The 23,927-nt window shown below is 33.5% G+C and overlaps 1 pseudogene; it reads right to left on the bottom strand.

Annotated features, from left to right (window-relative positions):
* Positions 1 to 17,364: 17,364 nt before the first annotated feature.
* Positions 17,365 to 23,485, bottom strand: LOC126719318 (MDIS1-interacting receptor like kinase 2-like; annotated as a pseudogene).
* Between the last annotated feature and the right edge of the window lie 442 nt (positions 23,486 to 23,927).

The raw sequence follows: 23,927 nt of genomic DNA, 5'->3' as shown, positions 1-23,927 counted from the left end.
TTTTCAATTGTTGCCATGATGGTATTCAAATATAGATGTGAACAGCACACATTGTAGTGGATTTTTTTTTAAATGAATTTTTTCCTTTAAAAATGGATTTCTTTGTAGTTTGTCTGCGTCTTTTAGATACTTTGCAACAAGAGACCGGCTTGTAGTACATGAAAGTGAGTAATATATCAACTTAAGTTATAAATATTATGTGATGAAAATCACCATATTTAGATCCAAGTGCAAGTAGGTGGTCTGATTTCTTTGGATCATCTACAGCACATACAAACAAAATTAGTGAATTTTGCTATTTCATATGTGAATTTATGGAAAAGTGATTTCTTAGTAAACAAATTGTGGCATATTCATATGGAATATTTCCCTTGTCAATATATTAGTGGTATACTTCTCGATTTTAACTAACCTAGTAATCATAATAGATTTAATATATTTCGAAGTAAAATCTACCCCCACCTTATTGTGTTTAATACGTGTAAGTGCTCTATTAACTTCTTGGAACAACTCATAAAGCCTAGTTTGTCTATCCAAAAATCTATTCAAGAAGGCATTCATGGTTTCACAATGTTGTGTAGTCTTGTACCTAGAAAAAAATGACTTCTCATTTAAGATAATCTTTTGCATGAATATGCATAATTGTCCATAATATCTAGATTGATTATGATTGTACTCTCCATTAATAATGATTATAATGGAACAATAAAAATTATTTTTAGTAATAATAAATTCATATTTTGTAAGTCCAAGTTGTTACGAATAGCAAATTACTAGTTGGCTATGATGACAGATTTTTACTCATTATCTTGTCAATTAGGTTATCAATGGCATTTTCATTATCTTGTGTATTTATTAAAAATGTTACTAAAAATGTAGAAGGTCTAAGAAAAAAAATATTTGGAAAAAATATTTTATGATCTTAAATTCAAATTCAAATTTAGGTATCCAAACAATGGAATTTCAAATCCTTTATTGTATAAGAAGACCCAAACATGGAATTTTAAAATCAATAGATTTCAAATCAGGGCATTTTAAATCCATTGGGTCAAAATAATCCAAATGTTGTCATCCAAATAAATTTCAAATATTTCGGTCATTTTATAGGTTCTAAAGGTAATTTGGTCATTTTTTAGGTTTTAGGGGTTTTCGGTAATTTTTTAGGTTTCAAGGGCATTATGGTCATTTTTTAGATTCTAAGGGTTTTTTTTTTTTTTTTTTTTTTTTGTTCTATTGGTATTTCGGTCATTTTATAGGTTTTAATGGCATTATAGTCAACTTTTAGGTTTTAGGGTTATTCAGTCATTTTTTAAATTCTAAGCGTATTTTGATCATCTTTTAGGTTCCAAGAGTATTCCGGTAATTTTAGAGGGTTTCAGGGGTATTTGGGCCATTTTATAAGTTTCAAGGGTATTTTAGTCATTTTTAAGTTTTCTAGTCATTTCGATCATTTGTGGCAAAAGTACTATCATATATAATATTGGTACTACTTAATGTGATAATGGAATCATTAAATGTAAGAAAAAAAAAAGGGAACTATTGAATGTGATAAAAGTACGGTTACATGTGATGTGGGTACTGCCTAATGTGATGATGGAACTGTTAAATGTGAGTAAAAATTAAAGTACCATCGAATATGAGAAAAATACAGTCAAATAAGATGTTAGTACTGCTTAATGTGACAATGAAATCATCAAATGTGAAAAAAATAAATAAATGAACCACCGAATGTGACAAAAGTACAGTCACATGTGATGTTGGTACTGTGCAATATGAGGATAGTACCATAAAATGTGAAAAAAAAAATAAGAGAACTATCGAATGTGACAAAAGTGCAATCACATGTGGTGTTGGTATTGTGCAATGTGTAGATAGTACCATCAAATGTGAGAAAAAAATAAGGGAACTACAGAATGTGACAAAAGTATAGTCACATGTAATGTTGGTATTGTGCAATGTGAGGATGATATCATCAAATATAAGAAAAAAATAAGGGAACCACCAAATGTGAGAAAAGTACAGTCACATTTGATGTTGGTACTGCATAATGTGAGGCTGATACCATAAAATGTGAGGAAAAAAAATAAGGGAACCACTGAATGTGATATTGGTACTGTGCAATGTGAGGTTGGTACCATAAAATATGAAGAAAAAAAAAAAGGAATCACCGAATGTGATAAAAATACAATCACATGTGATGTTAGTACTGCGCTTTATGAAACTAGTACCATAAAATGTGAGGAAAAAAAATAAGGGAACCACCGAATGTGACAAAAGTACAGTCACATGTGATGTTGGTACTGCGCAATGCGCAATGTGAGGATAGTACCATTAAATGTGAGAAAAAAATAAGGGAACCATCAAATGTGACAAAAGTATAATCACATGTGATATTAGTACTACACAATGTGAGGATAGTACCATTAAATGTGAGAAAAAAAGTAAGGGAACCACCGAATATGACAAAAGTACAGTCATATGTGATGTTAGTACTACACAATGTGAAGATGGTACCATCAACTGTGAGAAAAAAAAATAAAGGAACCACCGAATGTGACAAAAGTACAATCATATATGATGTTGGTACTACACAATGTGAGGATGGTACCATCAAATGTGAGAAAAAAAATAAGAGAACAACTGAATGTGACAAAAGTACAATCACATATGATGTTAGTACTACACAATGTGAGGATGGTACCATCAAATGTGATGTTTTGGTAACCTGATATAGCAGGTTGCCTACTAATGGGTACCGTACCCTCCAAAAAATAGAGGGGGTACCGTAGAATTACCCTTAATTCTCACATTATTTATTGTATATTGTCATTACATATTACTCATTTCAAATTTTATATAGACACCCATTAAAAAAAATGGATATTGCATTTGAAATTATGAATATTGTGTGTACATGGTAACATTAACGAGTGTGAAAAAACAATTACCACATTTGAAGATTGAGCAACATGAGTAGTTTTCACCTTATAAGAATTTGGACATTGTAAAAATAAAATGTTGTCATGTATCAGCAATTTCAATGAAAAGGGAAGGTATAGTAATGCTATGAATGACCCAGTATCAAATACTGGTAATAATATCAGCAAAAGAACGTTCTCCTGTGCTTCCAGACATGCCGAGCTCCACGTATTCTTGTACAGTCAAAAAGGGGGTCCGAGGATTTAAAGGATTGGAATAAAGAAATGCATGTTAAATGCACTTATAACGGCGTTCAATTATCAGAAAAAGAATTTCCGAAAAACTGGTTAACAGACGGTATTTAGAATCCAACCCATATTTTTAATATGTTTTTTCTTTCTTCCTTGATCTCTTCCTTAATGGAAAATTATGTCTCAAAGGAACACTTTCACAACATATGGCTCCTACATGTCTCTAAAGCTTGAACAATAGACTGTTTTGATTGATTATTTTTTATAAATGTTTTAATTGATTTTTTATTTTTATTTTTATTTAAGAATTTGATAGTTGGGGCTTTGACAAAATAAAAATTATGGATAACTGGAAACAAAGTTATCTATACTATTTATAAAAGGATTCTCAACTTGAAGAGAGGGTATATGTAACCACCATCTTACATAGGGGTAGGTTTCGTGCTTGTAGGGTCCACCCCTATGTGAGAGGGTGATTATACATCCTGTATACTATCCTTTATCTAGTTTTAAGGCCTGTAAAAAAGAAACTAAGGCAACTAAGGATGCTTTTTTTTCCCCTTTTTTTTTTCTTTTTTACACCCCAAGGGGCATGGTTTGTTGGTCCTATGCCATCTAAGTGTAGGTTTAAGTTGGTAAGGAGCAGTGATCACACGTGTGAGGCTCTCGTTTTCCTTTATATATATATGAGACCACTTTTTTTTGGAAAAAAAAAAAAAAAGAAAAAAAAGAAAAAAAGAGGAGGTTTAGGGTTGGATAAAGAGAAGAGAAAATAAAAAAGTGAAAGGTTGTGCCAAAAAAAGAAGTTAAAAGGTCACTTTATGAGCTTTTGTTGTGTGTGTGTGTGTGTGTGTGTGTGTGTGTGTGTGTGTGTGAATTTTGTAAGGGTTCCAACTGAGTAGTTAATGATAAATAACCAATTGTTCTAAAAGCATAAGTTGTTAGGAAATAGTGAATTTGTTTAATTAACCATAATTTCAAAAATTCTTCTCATGCGTGAGCATAGACTTCCCCTTAATAAGTAAAGTTAAACACGTGAGAATTTTAACATTTCACAACACACATCTATGCATTTGGCAATGTCCTTGCAGCATGCATCATGCTGAAGGGCTAATTAGCAACTTTCCAACTTCTCGTGCATTAGAGATGGTGACACTAATGCAGAATTTCATTTTCATCTTTGAAAAGTTTAGAACTAAGATTTTTTTTTTTTTTTTTTTTTTGATAAAATTTGATAAACAAGTCGATACGATTGACCCATTTAATAAATGAGGTGTATTACGGTTGAGGAATCTTGACCCATTTAATAAACATGTCGGGCTAGTATTGACTCATATAGTTGGATACTCATGAGTCGACATGACACAAACTTGACACACAAACACGAATTACCACCCTTACGTAAAATGCCTACAAAATAGAACACTTTCCTACAAATCCATGTCTTTGAAACAAACTTATCCCAAAAAAAAAAAAAAAATTTCTCGTTGCACATGCAAAGCGTATATAATGAGACTAGTTCTCTATATTATTTTTTAGTTTCTTCAAAATTCTCCTCCAAAAAAAAAAAAAAAAAAAAAAAAGGAGTTCTTCAAAATTCAAATGGCCATCTAAGTACAACCAAAGGGCCCCCAAAATTCTCAACCAAAAAAGAAAAAGAAAAACAGCCCAACTTGTGGGCCTGATCAAAAGGGCCATTAAAATTACCTATTACATAAATTTATATTGGGCTAATGGGGATATTTTCGTACTTTTGAAAATATGTATCATCTGCCCAAAACATCATTACTTGTATTTATTGTGCACTATATATATGATGACACTACTGCAGAATTTCATTTTCATCTTTGAAAAGTTCGGAACTAAGAATTTTTTTTTCTATGGTTGAAGCACTATTGTAGAATTTCATTTTCATCATTGACACTATTGCATTCACGCAATATCTTTTAAAATCTGACACCCCCACCCACACATCAATGTTTAAAGCTAATATCAAAATGACTAAAATGGTGTGGAATGTCTCTCTTCTCGAATTTCTCTAGAAATCCATTATTGAATTTCTCTCCCCAACACATAAAGTTTACTTTAAAAAAAAAAAAAAAATTTAATTTCTGTTTTCAGAATTAAGAGTACTCCTTCAAATTTTTTACTAAATTCCCCTATCAATGTGATTGGATCCACAAAATGAATTTAATTTTAATTTACTCCCATATCAAATAAGCACAAAATGCACCGTATATAACTATACTTGATAGGCCAAAATAGCCAACTAGCCCTAAAATCGCAACTATTTGGTTAGTAGGTTCCGTTTATAAACAATATCAGTTACTAGCATCTCGAGTCTTTGAGGCTCGATTTTCGCTTATAAATCGAGTCTTAAATACTCGATTTTCATGGTCCGATCTGACATATTTTTTGACGTGGCGATGACATGGAAATCGAGTCTTAAAGACTCGATTTCTAACTTTTATAACCACAACAACCCACAGCCCAGCCAGAACTTCATCAGAGCAGAAAAAAAAAAAAAAAAAAAAAAAAAAAAAAAAAAAAAAACACCAGAAACAGAAAGAGAGAAGATCGAGATTGGAGTAGACCACCGCCGCGAGACCCAGGCCGCGCACCGTGAGCGAACCAGCGCCAGCTCGCGCGCGGCCTGGGTCGCGCCCCGTCGCGGCCTGGGTTGCGCGCAGGCTGCGCATCGTGCGCGAACCAGGTCGCGACGGTGCGCGACGGAGGCTGCGCATCGTGCGCAACCCAGGTCGCGACGGTGCGCGACCCAGCGCGCGACCCAGGTCGCGACGGGGCGCAACCCAGGCCGCACGAGACCCAGGTCGCGCGCGACCCAGGTCGCGACGGGGCGCGACCCAGGCCGCGCGAGACCCAGGTCGCGCGCGGCCCAGGCCTGCTTCGGCTCCTATCTGATCTGATTCTTCTTTCTCCCTCTAATCTGAGTCTTCTTTCTCCCTCTGATCTTTCTCCCTCTGATCTCCTGCTGGACTTCTTAAATTTTTTTTTGGGTATTTGGCTTGTACGAGAGACTCTGAGACTTGGAATTTTTTCAAATTTTTTTGGTTTATAAATCGAGTCTTAGAGACTCGATTTCCAGGTGGGCAACATTTGCCAGATCAGAACATGGAAATCGAGTCTTTGAGACTCGATTTATAACCAAAATCGAGTCTCTCACACTCGAGATGCTAATAAATGATATAGTTTGTAAACGGAACCTACTAACTAAATAGTTGCGATTTTAGGGCCAGTTGGCCATTTTGGCCATACTTGATAAATTTTGTTTGGGCATCAGCAGAGCTTTCGTTGCACATCAGTTTCCAAAAAAGCCTCTTGGATCCCTAATAAGAGCAAAGGAAATAGCTCGAATAGCACAAAATGCAGTTGCTTCAGCCATACCTAATAAGAAAGCTCCTCCAGATCGAGCGCATAGCAGCTGTTGACATTTCCTTTGTCATCAAGTATATATATACCCAGCCATACGCATTCCAAAAATCCTGCATTATGACAGCAGCCCAATTAACTTTATACCCCCCACAAGGAAAAGATTTACACCTCGCTTCCAGCCTTGCCATAGAAGCTTGTTGTCTAAAATTTTGCCAACAAATTCATGCTATTAATTTCCAGCAACAACACAAGCATCAAGCAACTGGCTACCATGAATGAGAGTGTTTCATTGGTGCCAAAAGCACCCGGCCGTAACAACAAAGGCTTCTAGACTTGCACCCACCAGTTTCTGCAGAACTAATAATATGAATAAAAAAAGTGGGTAAATCACCTTGATATGTAGCCCATTTTTGGAAGCTGAGTGTCCTAGCAATTACAAACAACATTAGCAGTGATAATGGGTCTTGTGATAATGTAGGATTTCAGGAGCGATTAAAGCATTATTCGTGATGAGTGTATCTGGAAGTAAAGAAGAGTTCAACCTGTTGGATGATAGTTCATAAGACTTCGGTTATCTATTACTTGATCATAGCGGAACCGTGACTAGGCAGGCCCATAACATTAGATTTGGGCCCATTAGGTTGTTGAATATTTAATTAAGCAGTCATGGAGTGGGCTTGATCCGTATATGATTCAGTCACACCCACCCCATTAGTTATGGTCTACAAATGAGGGATATAAGATTTGGTCCCCAAATGCTTCAAACAGGTCCCTTGTTTTTACATGAGTTGTCAAACGATGTCGAAATATTTTGTTTTTTTTTTTTTTTTTTTTTAAGTCACTGAGCTACAAAATCATTCTCCATGACTAAGAAAAAATCTTTCTGATAGTTTTCATTTGTTTTTTAAAGCAATATTTTTCATTTTAGGGATACGATATTTTGTTCAATATAAGAATTTGAAAGCAATACTAATGGAACATAACATCTTCTACTTTCAAGTTTCAACCAAGGTTTAAAAAAGACAGTGCAAAATGATCCAATTGAAGAATGATTACGTAGTGCAACCTCTGCGGTTGTTCCATCAATGAAATTCCTTATGAAGGAAGCATCAGTTGAAAAAGTTTACTGATATATGCAAGAACGCTTGGTGCCAAAAATGGGTTCTATCCCATAAAACTTCTCGAAGGCATGAAATGGTTTAGGTGGATTAGGATTTTTTTTTAATTAAAATTATATTATCACTATTTTTCTAACTTTAGTACCAAACATTTTTAGAAGTTTATACATTTGGGGAATTGCTGATATATAGGAATTTTTTTTTTTTACAATGCCCTAATCCTATTATTATGAAAATTAACTATGACGCTCAACTAGGAAGTGCAAACTAATGAGATATAATTCTCTTGGTGCCTAATATATATGCACTCAAATGACAATTCTTGTGCATATTCTGGTATACATTAAAACATTATAAAATTGTTATTTGTATAGACCACAACGACAATCAATAGTAAAATCATGTGGGATTTGTGGATGCTCCTTGGGAACCTTTTTCAATTTTTGACTAAGCCTTTACAACATTAATACTTCTACAGCCATAAATTGAAAAAACTTCAAATTTATTATTAGAGATTGCACCACAACGCCCACCACCATATTGTTCAAACATGGTTGGTGGTGCCAAGGGAGCTCGCTGACTGTATTGATCAACGACCTAGACTCATCAAAATATTAGACATTTCTATCAATTAGGTACCAAAAATTAAAAAAAAAAAAAAAAAAAAAAAAAAAAAAAAAAAAGGAAAAAAAAAGGTAATTGTGCAAGAGAAGCAACAGAATTACATTTTCATGCACAAAATAAGAAATGGAGAGCAAAGGCATACCCTTTTCAATGTATGTTATAGGGTTCAAAAATCAATCATAACCACATCTCATTAGTTTAAGAATAGTTGGAGGAAGGTGTAAACGAAAATAAAATTAGATTATTTTCTATCATACTCACGAAAACGAAATCTACAAACAAGGTGACACCCCACCTAAAAATAAAAAATGTTGTTTAGCTTCTATTGGTATTCCTTGCATGTAATAACATTGATTTTAAAAAAAAATAATTTGATGGTTAGCATGGGAGCACGAGTTGGAAGCCATTGGTCTAGCCAAATTCGAATTTTATTCCCAGTTCTTACCTGGGATCTCAAGCTATTGTCCAAGACAAATCTGGTTGACAATATACTTCCAAAAAAAATAAAAAACCACAAAGCCCTGAATTTCTCTATATGGATTAGACTTTCGTCCAAAGTTCTTTATATTTCTTTAAAAAGTGGGCTCAGGTCTTTTTCGTTACATAGGATGGCTTGAAAGCCTAAAGCTATCACTTCATGGAATGGGCTTAAAAGCCCAAAATTGCCCACTACATGGAATGAGCTCAAAGCCTGAAATTTGTTCCTTAATGTAATGGACGTAGATCCTCCAAGTCTCAACTACCAACGGGCTTCACCTAGTCTTGTCTTCACTAGCTTTCCGGATCCCACAATTATCACCAATTGCATCCACCATAGAATGGCATAACCCAATGCTTCCCAAAAACTCCAAAGCAACTCACAACACTCAGAATGGGTGTGGTTTGTGTTTGGGCTAAGAATCTCTCAAAGGATATGGAATTGGAGAGGGAAGAGTATGAGGAAAACTAAGAGAAATGTATAGAGGATTGTAGATATGCAATCTCTAACTCTTAAATGGATTTCTGGGGTTTTCTCTTTAAAACTCTCATTGTTCTTATTACAATTTCGTGGGTAATGTGGACTTATATAGTGTAAGTAAAGAAATAAGGAAAGGCACACATGAAACAAGCAGGCAGTGCATCTCTTGAGTCAGGTTGTGAGTTGGCCAAGTTGCAAGACACTCCTAAGATGTCTCTAACACTGAGACCATTGAACTTCCAACATGTGCTCCTCACATGACCTTTCGCGAGTTGCACCACTCGCAAGCCAGTCACGAGACAAGTCGCGAGATGTCCTGTATTCAAAGTTCTTCACCAAATTCTCACACTAAACCCATTACATTTAATCCCACAAAAATACAAGGAAATGATTGATGAATAATAATCAAATTCAATACAAAATTAAAGCCAACATAACATAATTGAAAATCACAACTTTACAGAACTAATCACAAGTGAGGTAAGTGTCACAATATAAAGTGTAAGAGAGATCTATATCAAAAGGGTAATTTCTTCTTCAATTTTTTTTTACATATAAAATTGCCACTTGGCATACGCATCAGCATCATTGCATTACTTTTATCTTTCCATTTGGCACCTCAAATTTTTCCATCTGCTAGTTAACGATGATGACCTTTTTGATACATGAATAAAATATTAAGGATTAAAATGAAGAATTTGAAATGATAGGGACTATTTTAAAACATGGGGCAATGGTTGAAGACTAAAAGTGAAATTATTATTATTATTTTTTTAAATTAATGAAGTGCATATGAGTAAGGCTTGAATCATCCTATGATCACATGAATAATCATTTATTTTAATTCATATGATGGCATCTTTACTACGCTTTGAAATGTTTGATTACTTGTGTGTTGCATGACATGAGTAATGTGTTGGGTGTACTTATGTGAGTGAAGTCCCAAATTAAATAATGATAAGAAGAATAAGTAATTAATACAATATAGTTGAGATTACACTCATTGGGATTAGGCTTTTTGGGTTAAGTGATGTTTTTATATATTATATTAACTACTTAAAGAGACTTTCCAAGATGTTTATCTCTCAAACATAATGACCATTAGTTTCAGGTCATTGATTCTAGACTAAGCATTTTTCAATGTAATCTTACATTTTTAGAATTTAATTAAGAATCAAAGCAGTATATTTTGCTCTAGGGCGGCTCTACCCTTTGTTTAGGGGGTTCAAATGAACCCCCTGACTTCCCCAAATATATATATATATATATATATATATATATTAATATTTTTTTGTAAGTTTAATATTTTAATTTATTCTTAAAAATATTTTTGCACACCCTAACTTAAATTTTATACACCCTTACTACAAGTATTTCCAACTTTTAGAGTACGAGTAAGTATTTTTGAACTGTGTTATTCTTTATTATAAATTTATATTATATGTGTGTGAGTGTGTCTAATATTAATTGTATGCATTACTTTTTATTATAATGTTATTTGTGTGAATAATGATGTGTGTGAATATTTATGCGTATAGTATAAATATAATATAACTTCATATAATTTAATAATTAGAAAATAGAGAGAGTTTATTACATGTGTGTGTATTGTTATAATGTTATAATAATTTTTAGTTATAAAGTCAGAAAAATTCAAGAAGAAAAATTGTAATGTTAGTGATTGTTCAAGCATATCATTGGTTAAGTAGACATGTAGTATATTATTTTATGTATAAATGAGTGTGATTGTGTGCGTCAATAATTAATATAGAGCTAATGAGTTAATATTATTCATTTAGTTTAAAATATTTTTATAAAAACAGTGACAAATTAATAGATAATAACAATTGCATAAAAATAAAAATGTTAGACAAACTTAACAAAATAAAATGGTCATAGTTACCCACATTGGTAATAAATACTTGTGGGGCCCAAGAATTTGTGGTCCTGACCCATTTTTACATTGGGGCCCAAGGCCCGAGCCGAGGAGGGGTATAGCCGAGAACGTGTAATAAAAGTCCAAGTAGTCTTGAGACATAGCCGAGAATAATCCTGTCCTTGGCATATCCGAGGTCCCCCTGAAAGAAAGTGCAAGAATGGTATAGGAACAATTTTGGGAAAAACCTAAAATATCTATGTCAATAGAGAAGGGGGCACTGGATAGTATAACGACTAAGGACAAAGGGAAAGCTGTCATTACTGCCATTGAATACTCTGCACCTGACAGAGTTATGCTCTTCAGCTTTTACAACCACCCCCAACCACATTGGGTATGGGCAGATGAGACAAGTATCAGTCCTGGAAAGTCGATCCTACACGTGAACGTAGGATAAGGGAGACAGGCTAATATAAAAGGAGAAGCAAGCAATCCGGAAAAAGGGGCTGGGAAAAAAGGCCAAGAACCAGAGCCTCCCAGACCGCCTCAAGGAGAAAGACTCCTTGAGCGAACACGGCTTAATTCTGTATGAATACCACGACTAACTACCGTCCGGTGACCAAGGCCTAGCCTTTCAAACCCACGCTCTACAAATGATATTGTTTGGGCATTTTTTACATGCGAACCCAGGATCATTTTGGGTCGTTACAAATTGAGTCCTTACAATACTTATAATAAACTATCATATAACAATTCAAAATTTGAAAATTTGTAGAAGGAAATTGTAAAACTTCATTTTGTTTTTTTGGTCGATAACTTGATATATTTAAGTTCTCTTTTTATTAATTTTTTTAAAAAAAAATTTAAGTGTGCATTTGGGTTAGGATTAAAATTAAAATTATTTCACTATTCAGCTTATTTTTGCTACTATTCATGAGCCCCACTGCACTTTTTGGCACTATTTATGGGCTCCACTGTACTATTTCACTAACTTTTACCTTTATCTACAGTACTTTCAACAATAATTTTTTAGTTTCAGCAAAATAAGTGGTATCCAAACACACCCTAAGTTTCTTAATGACCCCCCTAAACAAAATTCCTAGAGCCACCACTGATTTCCCTTAAATTGTGATGAGGAAGGAAAATTTATAATTTTCTAGTTTTTATTCTAAGATCAATGTAATCTCAAAATTATTTTCTTGTTATTGACTCAATAAAAGAAGTGGCTCCAAGTATGAAACCCTTAATTTAGGAAGTACGATAGTGTCAGTAGGGTCATCATTTTGGGGGAAAAAAAAATCGTCATTATTTTGGAAAAAAAAAAAAAAAAAAATCGCCAAGCCACGTATTCATCCAGTTCAAGGTCATGGTCTCACAGAATGCAATAGGCCACATTTATCAATTGAGCCCAAAGAAAGAAGATATAGATCTCAATGTTGTACATTTGTTGATGACTGATAAGGCTACTTACCGCTACTCAATGGACACATCAAATTTTAATTTAATTATTGTTTTCAGAATAAATGCTACTCCTTCAAATTTTATTTTATTTTGATTGAGTCCCTCCACTAATGTGCTTGGATCCACAAAATGAAACTTGGCAAATTTAAATTTAAATTTACTTCAATATCTTATTATAAGCACAAAATGCACGGTATATAAAGTGAAAGGTTGTGCCAAAAAAAGAAGTTAAAAGGTCACTTTATGAGCTCTTGTTGTGTGTGTGCATGTGTGAATTTCGTAAGGGTTCCAACTGAGTAGTTAATGATAAATAACCAATTGTTCTAAAAGCATAAGTTATTAGGAAATAGTGAATTTGTTTAATTAACCATAATTTCAAAAAAATTTCTCATGTGTGAGCATAGATTAGACTTCCCCTTAATAAGTAAGGTTAAACACGTGAGAATTTTAACATTTCACAACACACATCTATGCATTTGGTAATGTCCTTGCAGCATGCATCGTGCTGAAAGGCTAATTAGCAACTTTCCAACTTCCCTTGCTTTAGAGATGATGACACTATTGCAAAATTTCATTTTCATCTTTGAAAAGTTCAGAACTAAGATTTTTTTTTTTTTTTCCTTTTTGATAAAATTTGATAAACAAGTCGACACAATTGACTCATTTAATAAATAGGTTGTGTTACGGTTGAGGAATTTTGACCTGTGTAATAAACATGTCGGGTTAGTATTGACCCATATAGTTGGATACTCATGAATTGACATGACACGAACCTGACACACGAACATGAATTACCACCCCTACATAAAATACCTACAAAGTAAAACACTCTCCTACTAATCCATATCTTCAAAACAAACTTATCCAAAAAAAAAAAAAAAACTCTTCTCAATCCACTTTGATATTTTGCTCAAGACCATGTGCACTAGACCAAAAAAAAAAAAAAAGTCTCATTACACATACAAAGCATATAGTGAGGCTAGTCCTCTATATTACTTTTTAGTTTTTTCAAAACTTTACTGTTTCAAAATTCTCCTCAAAAAACAAAAAAGAAAAAGTGCTTCAAAATTCAAATGGCCATCTAAGTACAACCAAAGGGCCCCCAAAATTCTCAACCAAAAAAGAAAAAGAAAAAAAGCCCAACTTGTGGGCCTGATCAAAAGGGCCATTAAAATTACCTATTACATAAATTTATATTGGGCCAATGGGGATATTTTTGTACTTTTGAAAATATGTATCATCCGCCCAAAACAGCATTACTTGTATTTATTGTGCACTATATTTATGTTGACACTGTTGCAGAATTTCATTTTCATCTTTGAAAGTTCAGAACTAAGAATTTTTTTTTCCTATGGTTGAGGCACCATTGCAGAATTTCATTTTCATCATTGACACTATTGCATTCACGCAATATCTTTTAAAATCTGACACCCCCACCCCCCAACACATCAATGTTTGAAGCTAATATCAAAATGACTAAAATGGTGTGGAATGTCTCTCTCCCCGAATTTCTCTAGAAATCCATTATTGAATTTCTCTCCCCAACACATAAAGTTTACTTTAAAAAAAAAAAAAATTTATGTTTTCAGAATTAAGAGTACTCCTTCAAATTTTTCATTAAATCCCCCCATCAATGTGATTGGATCCAAAAAATGAATTTAATTTTAATTTACTCCCATATCAAATAAGCAGAAAATGCACCGTATATAACTATACTTGATAAATCTAGTTTGGGCATCAGCAGAGCTTTCGTTGCACATCAGTTTCCAAAAAAGCCTCTTGGATCCCGAATAAGAGCAAAGGAAATAGCTCGAATAGCACAAAATGCAGTTGCTTCAGCCATACCTAATAAGAAAGCTCCTCTAGATCGAGCGCAGAGCAGCTGATGACATTTCCTTTGTCATCAAGTATATACATACCCAGCCTTACGCATTCCAAAAATCCTGCGTTATGACAGCAGCAGCCCAATTAACTTTATACCCCCACAAGGAAAAGATTTACATCTCACTTCCAACCTTGCCATAGAAGCTTGTTGTCTAAAATTTTGCCAACAAATTCATGCTATTAATTTCCAGCAACAACACAAGCATCAAGCAACTGGCTACCATGAATGAGAGTGTTTCATTGATGCCAAAAGCACCCGGCCGTAACAACAAAGGCTTCTAGACTTGCACCCACCAGTTTCTGCAGAATTAATAATATGAATAAAAAAAAGTGGGTAAATCACCTTGATATGTAGCCCATTTTTGGAAGCTGAGTGTCGTAGCAATTACAAACAACATTAGCAGTGATAATGGGTCTTGTGATAATGTAGGATTTCAAGAGCGATTAAAGCATTATTCGTGATGAGTGTATCTGGAAGTAAAAAAGACTTCAACCTGTTGGATCATAGTTCATAAGACTTTGGTTATCTATTACCTGATCATAGCAGAACCGTGACTGGGCAGGCCCATAACATTAGATTTGGGCCCATTAGGTTGTTGAATCTTTAATTAAGCAGTCGTGGAGTGGGCTTGATCCGTATATGATTCAGTCACACCCAGCCCATTAGTTATGGTCTCCAAATGAGGGATATAAGATTTGGTCCCCAAATGCTTCAAGCAGGTCCCTTGTTTTTACATGGGCGATTTTGGCCCATTAGCATTTATTTTTAAAATATTTAGGCTCGAAACACTGTTTGGGAAATATATAGCAATATACCACTTTTTTAGGTACTCGAGCTTGCCAAGCTCGAGTACCATGTTTTTTTAATCCACTATCGCCCCATATTCAAGGAGCCCTATAGTGGCGTTTTTAAGCCCTATAGTGACATTTTCGGGCCCTATAGCGGCGTTTTTAAGCCCCCATACCAGGTTAAGGGGCCCTATAGTGACGTTTTCGGGCCCTATAGCGGCGTTTTCCTGCAAAATTTTTTATAGTGGCGTTTTTAATCCCTATAGTGACGTTTTCGGGCCCTATAGCGGCGTTTTCATGCAAAATTTTTTTATAAGTCCCCATAACAGGTTCAAGGGGTCCTATAGTGGCGTTTTTTGGCCCGAAAACGTCACTATAGGGCTTAAAAACGCCACTATAGGGTTCCTTGAATATGGGGCGATAGTGGATTAAAAAAACATGGTACTCGAGCTTGGCAAGCTCGAGTACCTAAAAAAGTGGTATATTGCTATATATTTCCCTAACAGTGTTTCGGGCCTAAATATTTTAAAAATAAATGCTAATGGGCCAAAATCGCCTTTTACATGAGTTGACAAATGATGTCGAATTTTTTTTTTTTCAAGTCACTGAGCTACAAAATCTTTCTCCATGACTAAGAAAAAATCTTTCTGATAGTTTTCATTTGTTTTTTAAAGCAATATTTTTCATTTTAGGGATACGATATTTTGTTCAAAATAAGAATTTGAAAGCAATACTAATGGTAACATAACATCTTCCACTTTCAAGTTTCAACCAAGGTTTAAAAAAGATAGTGCAAAATGATCCAGTTGAAGAATGATGATGTAGTGCAACCTCTGCTGTTGTTCCATCAATGGAATTCCTTATGAAGGAAGCATCAGTTGAAAAAGTTAACTGATATATGCCAGAATGCTTGGTGCCAAAAATGGGTTCTACCCCATAAAACTTCTCAAAGGCATGAAATGGTTTAGGTGGATTAGGATTTTTTTTTTAAATTAAAATTATATTACCACTATTTTTCTAGCTTTAGTACCAAACATTTTTAGATGTTTATACATTTGTGGAATTGCTGATATATAGGAACCTTTTTTTTTTTTTTTTTTACAATGTCCCAATCCTTTTATTATGAAAATTAACTATGACGCTCAACTAGGAAGTCCAAACTAATGAGATATAATACTCTTGGTGCCTAATATATATGCACTCAAATGACAATTCTTGTGCATATCTTGGTGTACATTAAAACATTATAAAATTGTTATTTGTATAAACCACAACGACGATTGATAGTAAAATCATGTGGGATTTGTGGATGTTTCTTGGGAACCTTTTTCAAATTTCTGATTAAGCCTTTACAACATTAATACTTCTACAGCTATAAATTGAAAAAACTTCAAAGTTATTATTATTATTATTTGAAGAAAAACTATAATTCAAAGGTATAGCTATCCCAATTACCAAAATTAAAAAAGAAAACTATTAATAAAAGGTAAAATTGTAGTATAAAGTCTTTGCAAAAATTTATACAAAAACTTTAGTTGTTGTAAGTCATTAATGTTGTAAAATATGAATCACAGATATCAATTAATTGTAAAAACTGAAGTTCTATTATTAATTTGTTATAGGAAATGGCCTCTCTTGATACCATTATCATACAAGATTGATGGCAAAATATGGTTTTTAGAAAAATATCCAAATTAGTTTGTTTCAATGGAAAATATTGTGTAAAGATAGTTTTCTGTATTTTTTAGTCTTTGATAACATTAGAAAAAATGAGTTAAAGGAAATCTATTTTTGATCAACTTAAAAAAATATGGCTTATTTTTAGAAATTGTTTTCCACTAATTTTTTTTTAGAAAACAACTCTATCTCATAGTAAACTAAATAAGAGAAATTAAAAGATTATTTTTCAACTCATTTAAGGTTACTACCAAACATAGAAAAATGAGATAGTTTTATAGAAAACATTTTTTAGAAAATGACTCATTTTCTAGAAAAATTATCGCCGAAACAAACAAAGCGTAAATAATATTGTAGGAATGAAGAAAACCAAAAGGAAAAATAGATACAAACACACAAAAGGGTACACCAAGATTTACGTGGTTCGGCCTTTGGCCTACATCCATAAGCTGCAACAAGAAAAAATTTCACTAATAAATATAGAGAATACAAAATGGTTTGGAAGCATTCTTACAAAACCCAATCCCAATACACCCAAAATTATTCTCTCATACAAGTAGAAGTTCTCTCTCTCTCAATACAAAGAATATGGCTAAATACAAAGTTCGAGACTGCACCTAAAACAAGGAGAAGTTTTCACTTCTCTAAAATTGCTGCACAGCCTCCTTCACACAGCCCTCTTCAAAGAGATCTTCCATTCCTTGACAATTTCTGCTACACCCAAATTGTTAGACTAGCCACACAAACCATATATATTTAAACAAGAGGAAAACAAAGTGAACAAAGACGGATGTTTCAAATGCCAAATCAAAACTAAGCCCAACCAAAAGGCCCAAGTTCAAGTTATTTCCAAATATGCCGATAGGCTCCAAAATTTGTGACAATTTCATACCACTCATTCATAAAAAAAAGCCAGGGCATTTAAGTTTGTCTTGATAGCTTGTCCAAGTCTAGCCATGTGTTTCATACAAATTTTTGTTTTTAAATAAGCAAATCATTTTTCATGAACTTGGATACAAATTGCATGCTCCTAGTGTTTTTGAATTCCAATCTTCTCAGGCTTGGTTCACCTGCACCCCAAACATCTATTGTAAAACTTGTAACAATTCTTGAGCTTAAAAATATCTATAGAAAAAACTACCTGGGCTGTAAAAGGATCTCAATCAATCAAAGTAGGTAATTCATGCGCAATGCTTCCCTTGCTTCCACTAGTTAACCTCTTCCCTCCATTGCTGCCTATTTAAATTAAGGCTCCCCATTGTAGCTCAGTTTTGCCTGTTTCCTTGGCCTTTCCTTTTGAGTTTTTTTCATTTCATTCCCATTGGAAGAAAGTTTCAATGCATAATTGTCTAGATGTACGGAATCCCATTTTATATTGCCATAGGCCTAAACGAATTACTTTTGGCATGTTTTGGAGAGTAGAACAAGGAGAGGGGAAGTCCTGTTTTTATTCCAGTCTTGTGGATGAGTTATGTGGTCAGAAACAATGAGAGCAAGTGTGAAGATACCTACGACATTGGCAGAGTGAGACACTTGAGAAGAACTAATTCTCTAGAACTTGATACAACATCTCAAATAGCAGTCTCAAATAAACATAATCAATAAGAACTATAATAAATTAGAAGGAACCCAAGGAACATACCATGATAAGTTCGAAGCCAGTGTTCTGATTGACCTTAACCAACTATGTTTCCCACACCTTGAGAGCTTTAGGACCACAAAAAAGAGAGAGCTCGGCTTCCAATTAGGTTGAAGAGCTTAGGTCAAGAGGCATGGAAGCTCCGACAGTAAGATGGAGGCTTGGATGGGTCGAAGATGAACAATGAAGCTGCCGAATATGAATAGTCATGCGAATTATGGTTTTTGAACTATTGGCGTCATAAGTATTTAGAACTTTACATGAGGATGGAATGTATATAAGCAAAATATCATACATGAGATATGTAGACACTTATGAAGCTTCATTCAAATTCCCGAGATCAATGAGCTCTCTTAATGTGATCATGCGCAAAGGCTTTGTAAAAGGGGATTTCCAATTTAATAGCTTCTGATAAACTTGTTGCATGGTCGGACGAGATTGTGGACTGGCTTGTAAGCATGCTATTGCTATCTTTGCCACTAAAACCACCTTCTCTGCAACTCTATTTGTAGGATGTGCAAGACGTTGATCCAATATATCTTCTAGTAGCACATCATGGGACGATGATGAAAATGATGATGATAGAAATGATGAGATCAAATCACCCGGATGCCTTCCCATAATTACTTCCAACACGACTACTCCAAAGCTGTAAACGTCACACTTTTCACTCACTTCCATTGTGTATGCATTCTCTGAAAAGTAAAATATCAAAGTTATTCTCTACTTTCACCAAGTAATTATACAAATTTGTAATACATGCTAACCTATATATTCATATAGGAAAAACTCTACAAGTTAAGTTGAAAGTACTAAACTCTTGTAAGTATTAGGATTTTAGAATTAGGTGGGGGAGGCAACTTATAAGGGAATTACATACTACTAAAATTTTGAAGGCCGATATAAGAAAGAGTTAAAGCTCTTGCACATACTGTGTTGCATACACACATTTATATCTATATCTCTCTCTCTCTCTCTCTCTCTATATATATATATATATATATCTAAAAACTGAAGTGTAATGTTTTATGTTTCTATGCTTCTGTTGAGTCAAATTAGCAGCCACATTATCCACATATTTTCAAAACTCTCTCTCTCTCTCTCTCTCTCTTCTTTTACTTCTTTTTCTTTTTATTAATTCTCAACTAATTGTTACACTTTCTCCAATCTTTCCCCTACCTTTTACCTTTTTATCTTTCCACTATTATCTACCTTAATGTCACTCTTCCTCTATCCCTTTATCTTCCTTTGTTTTTTACTATTCTTATTTCCACCATCTTACTATAAATTTGCAATTCTCTCTCTCATTCTATGAATAATTTTCGAACACAAAAAAGTTATTTCTATCTCTCTCTCTCTCTCTCTTAATTTTTTTTATTTTTTATTTTTGATGGATTTTTTATTTTATTTCTACTTTATGTTGATAAATTTTTGTGATCTTTAGAATTCTACTTTGGGTTGATATGATTTAGTTTTGTATTTTTAAATTGTTATTTTTTTTTTCTTTTCATTGATTTCATAGGTGTTGTCCTATTGCACTGCAGAGATAGTATATAAGAATATAATGTTATTCTATTACATAGTATGACTTAAATAATTTAGTGTTTATTACTATATCTTTTATTTTTACTTTTTTTTTTCTAATCTTATTTTCTATAAATTTGTTATTCTCTCTTACATTATCTTCTGAAAAAAATGAGTACTCTCTCTCTCTCTCTCTATTGATTTTTTATTCTTTCTTTCAACTCAACTTTAGGTTGATGAATCATTGTGTATTTTATAACTCTATTTTGGGTGAATACGTTTTGGTGTTGTATTTTTTAGTTTCTGTTACAAGTAGTCTCTCTCCCTCTTATAACTTTGGTTTAATTTTTGTTTGAGTTAATACTTAGTAATTATTTTGGAAGTGAGGATTTGTATTTATATCAAAACACAACCATGATTATGCATTTCAATATGCCTATCAGCTATTTGAGTAATAATAAAAAATTAATTTTAGAAAACAAACTATACATTATACCACAATTACAAAATAATTATCTTTTCCCACATGTTTACAACTAGTGCTTTTAAAACTAAAAACGTCTCATGTTTTCAGCTCTAAAAACATAGTTGTGTGTGAAATAAACAATACCCTATAAGAAATAGCTAATACATTTCTTAGAGGAGCAGGGGTGGATGATCATCTTAAAAACTTTGCATTGAACTTAGGCCATATAAGAAATAATTATCCAGTTTGAAAGAATTGAACAATTAGAAAACAAAGCTTCACTTAGTAAAATGTGATTCTTTAACCTTGAATTAGTTAGAAGTATTTATGCTCAATTAACTGCATCTAAAAGGATTCCAAAAAAGAAGGGAAAAAAACTTAGTAAAAAAGATTAAAATCTTAATAATTGAATTTAAACATAACCTTTTTTTTTTATTATTGAAATTGTGATTATGATCACAAATAAAAAAAAGGAGGAGGTGGCTATATAAAATATCATGGATTGCAACCACCAAATTCCTCAAATAGTGTGATGTTTGTTTTAATTCCAATCAAGATGCTACTGAAAGTATATTTTTCATCAATAAATAAGTAGAACACATTGATTATTAATTAAACTCTGAGACATAATTATTAATCTAACCTATTAGCTCAAACTGTGACAACTATAAATCACATTGTGTAGTGCACCGAATTTCCATAAAGCCTTTTTGAAGGCAAACAATGCCACTTGAAATAACATCAATACAACTAGAGACACAATATTTTACATAATTACTGATCTCCCATCAGGTATTTTCATAATTACTTATCTAAAATGCTATAATTGGTATTAGTAAAAGCAAGGTTAGGAGGTGCATGTAAAAGCCATGTCAGCAATTGTGAAAATTTTAATGTTGCCAACATTACTTAAATAACATACCTGGAGCGGAGTATCCAAAGGTACCAGCAAACGAAGTCCAATAAGATGTTTCAGAACTCATAATCCTAGCTGTGCCAAAGTCAGAGACATGAGATTCATATTCTGAATCTAGTAGAACATTCTTGCTTGATATATCACGATGAATTATTGGACTGGAGCAGTCATGATGCATATATGATAGAGCACTTGCCACACCTTTAACAACATTTACCCTCTTATCCCAATCAAATTTCAATGCTAGTTCATCATTGTTTAGTATCTTTTCCAAGCTCCCACCTTCCAAGAACTGATAAACTAAAAGCAAGTGTCGTGGATGTGAGCAAAAACCATGAAGCTTTACAATGTTGCGGTGTCGTATTTCAGTTAGACTACGTATCTCACTGGTGAAAGCCTTTAGATTGGCCACACTATCTTCTGAGAGTGGATGAAGTTTCTTTACAGCAACAACTTGATCTCTAGGCAACTTAGCTTTATAAACAATTCCCTGGCCGCCTACACCAATAATATGTTTGTCATCAAAATCCTCTGTTGCTTCGATAATTTTTTCATAAACCATTTTCCCATCATAGCTCTATACTGCAAACATATTTGGATGTTCTTCTTCTTCTTGCTTAATTTTTGTCTTCATCTTTCTTGAGCAAACATATAATGTGATTCCAACAAAGATAAATATAAGAAAGAGAATGCCCAAAAAGACTAAAATCAGTTTCATAACTTTATTCATCTTTTTGACATGAGGATTGTGGCTAATTGTAGAGGGGCAAGCCTTCAGACTAGTGGCATTTCCACACAAGCCCTTATTATGACTAAATGCTTCTTCTGGCGCCTCACGAAATGCTTTAGTATTCGGAATAGGACCCTCCAATTGATTGTAGGACAAATCAATGGATGTCAAGCTTAACAATTCATCAAAACTAGATGGAATAGAGCCAGAGAGCGCATTGTGGGAAAGATTCAAAGTTTCTAACGTTTTCAAATCTCTAAGTTGCTGTGGTATCTCTCCCATTAGAAAGTTTTTGCTAAGATCAAGATTTTGGAGAAATTGAAAATTACCAATTTGAAGTGGGATATATTTGCTTAAGTGATTGTTGCTCAAATTCAAGAGAAAAAGTTTTTTACATTTCCCTAGGTTAGGAATAAGGCCACTTAGATTATTATTGGCGAGATTAAGTTGCTCAAAATTTGATAGCATCTCGAAATTGTAAGGAACTTGTCCAGAAAATTTGTTACCGTCTAGATAAAGGCCTAACAAAAATTTCAACTTACCTAATTCCTTGGGGATTTTCCCATGTATCTTATTTGAGGAGAGGATGAGCACTTGTAATTGACTTGCTTCTCCAAGCTCAAGAGGTAATCTACCTGAAATGTCATTGTTAGAGATTTTCAGGCTTGCCAAGTTTTGACATTGCCCCCAATTAGCTGAAAGCTCACCATAAAGTTTATTATAACTCAACTCCATGTATGTTAAGCGTGGGTATATCCCAAAAATTTCTCCTATATTTCCAATAAGTTGATTTCCATTAAATCGGACTCTATTGAGGCTTGTGCAGTTTCTCAAGGATTTTGGTATTGAACCAATAAAATAATTATCATATGCGGTGAAATTCTCAAGCAATCCACCACTGCACACATTTTCGGGCAAGTGACCGGTGAATTGGTTTCCAAATATGTGGAACTCCTTCAATTGCGTAAAATTGTTCTGTTCAAATGAAATGAGATCACTTAACTTATTAGTAAACAATCTGAAATAAGTGAGCTTAGTTAAGGTTCCTATAGAAGCAAAAATTATACCTACAAAATTGTAAAATGATAACTTAAGATCACTTAGAGAACTTACAATTCCAAATTCTTGAAGGAAGGAACCAGAAAGTCGATTCGTATGAAGATATATAGTGGTTAGTTTGCTTAAGTTTCCAAATGAAGCAGGGATAACACCCGTAAGATTGTTTTCTGATAACCCAAGGTTAGTCAAAGAACTTAGCATTCCTAATTCTTTGTGGGATGGAACCAGAAAATTGGTTCTCATCAAGATATAAAATGGTTAGGTTGCTTAAGTTTCCAAAAGAAGTAGGGATGACACCTGTGAGATTGTTTACATAATATTATTATTTTACAGGTTTGTGGAACATCAACATGTGAAGAATATCATTGAATGAATCATGTTAAAGATACTTTGATATCAAATAAATTAGAGGAAATATTAAAAAAAAAAGATATATTGTATATGCGGAAGCATAAAATAGAATAGCACAAGAATATATAATAAAAAAAAATTACATGGTTCGGTCTCCACAGAGGAAATTTGCATTAATAAGTCTTTTTCTGATTTGACCATTCGAGCTTCTTGACGTGCAATATGTTTACATGTTTTAATAATGGACTCCTAGAAAAAAAAAGGCGAAACTATACTATTGGTCCCTGAAGTT

This window comes from Quercus robur, chromosome 3 (genome assembly GCF_932294415.1).
Source record: "Quercus robur chromosome 3, dhQueRobu3.1, whole genome shotgun sequence".
In the NCBI taxonomy this organism is placed as follows: domain Eukaryota; kingdom Viridiplantae; phylum Streptophyta; class Magnoliopsida; order Fagales; family Fagaceae; genus Quercus; species Quercus robur.
Note: the sequence above shows the minus strand (reverse complement) of the source record. Positions and strands in the feature narration are given on the sequence as shown.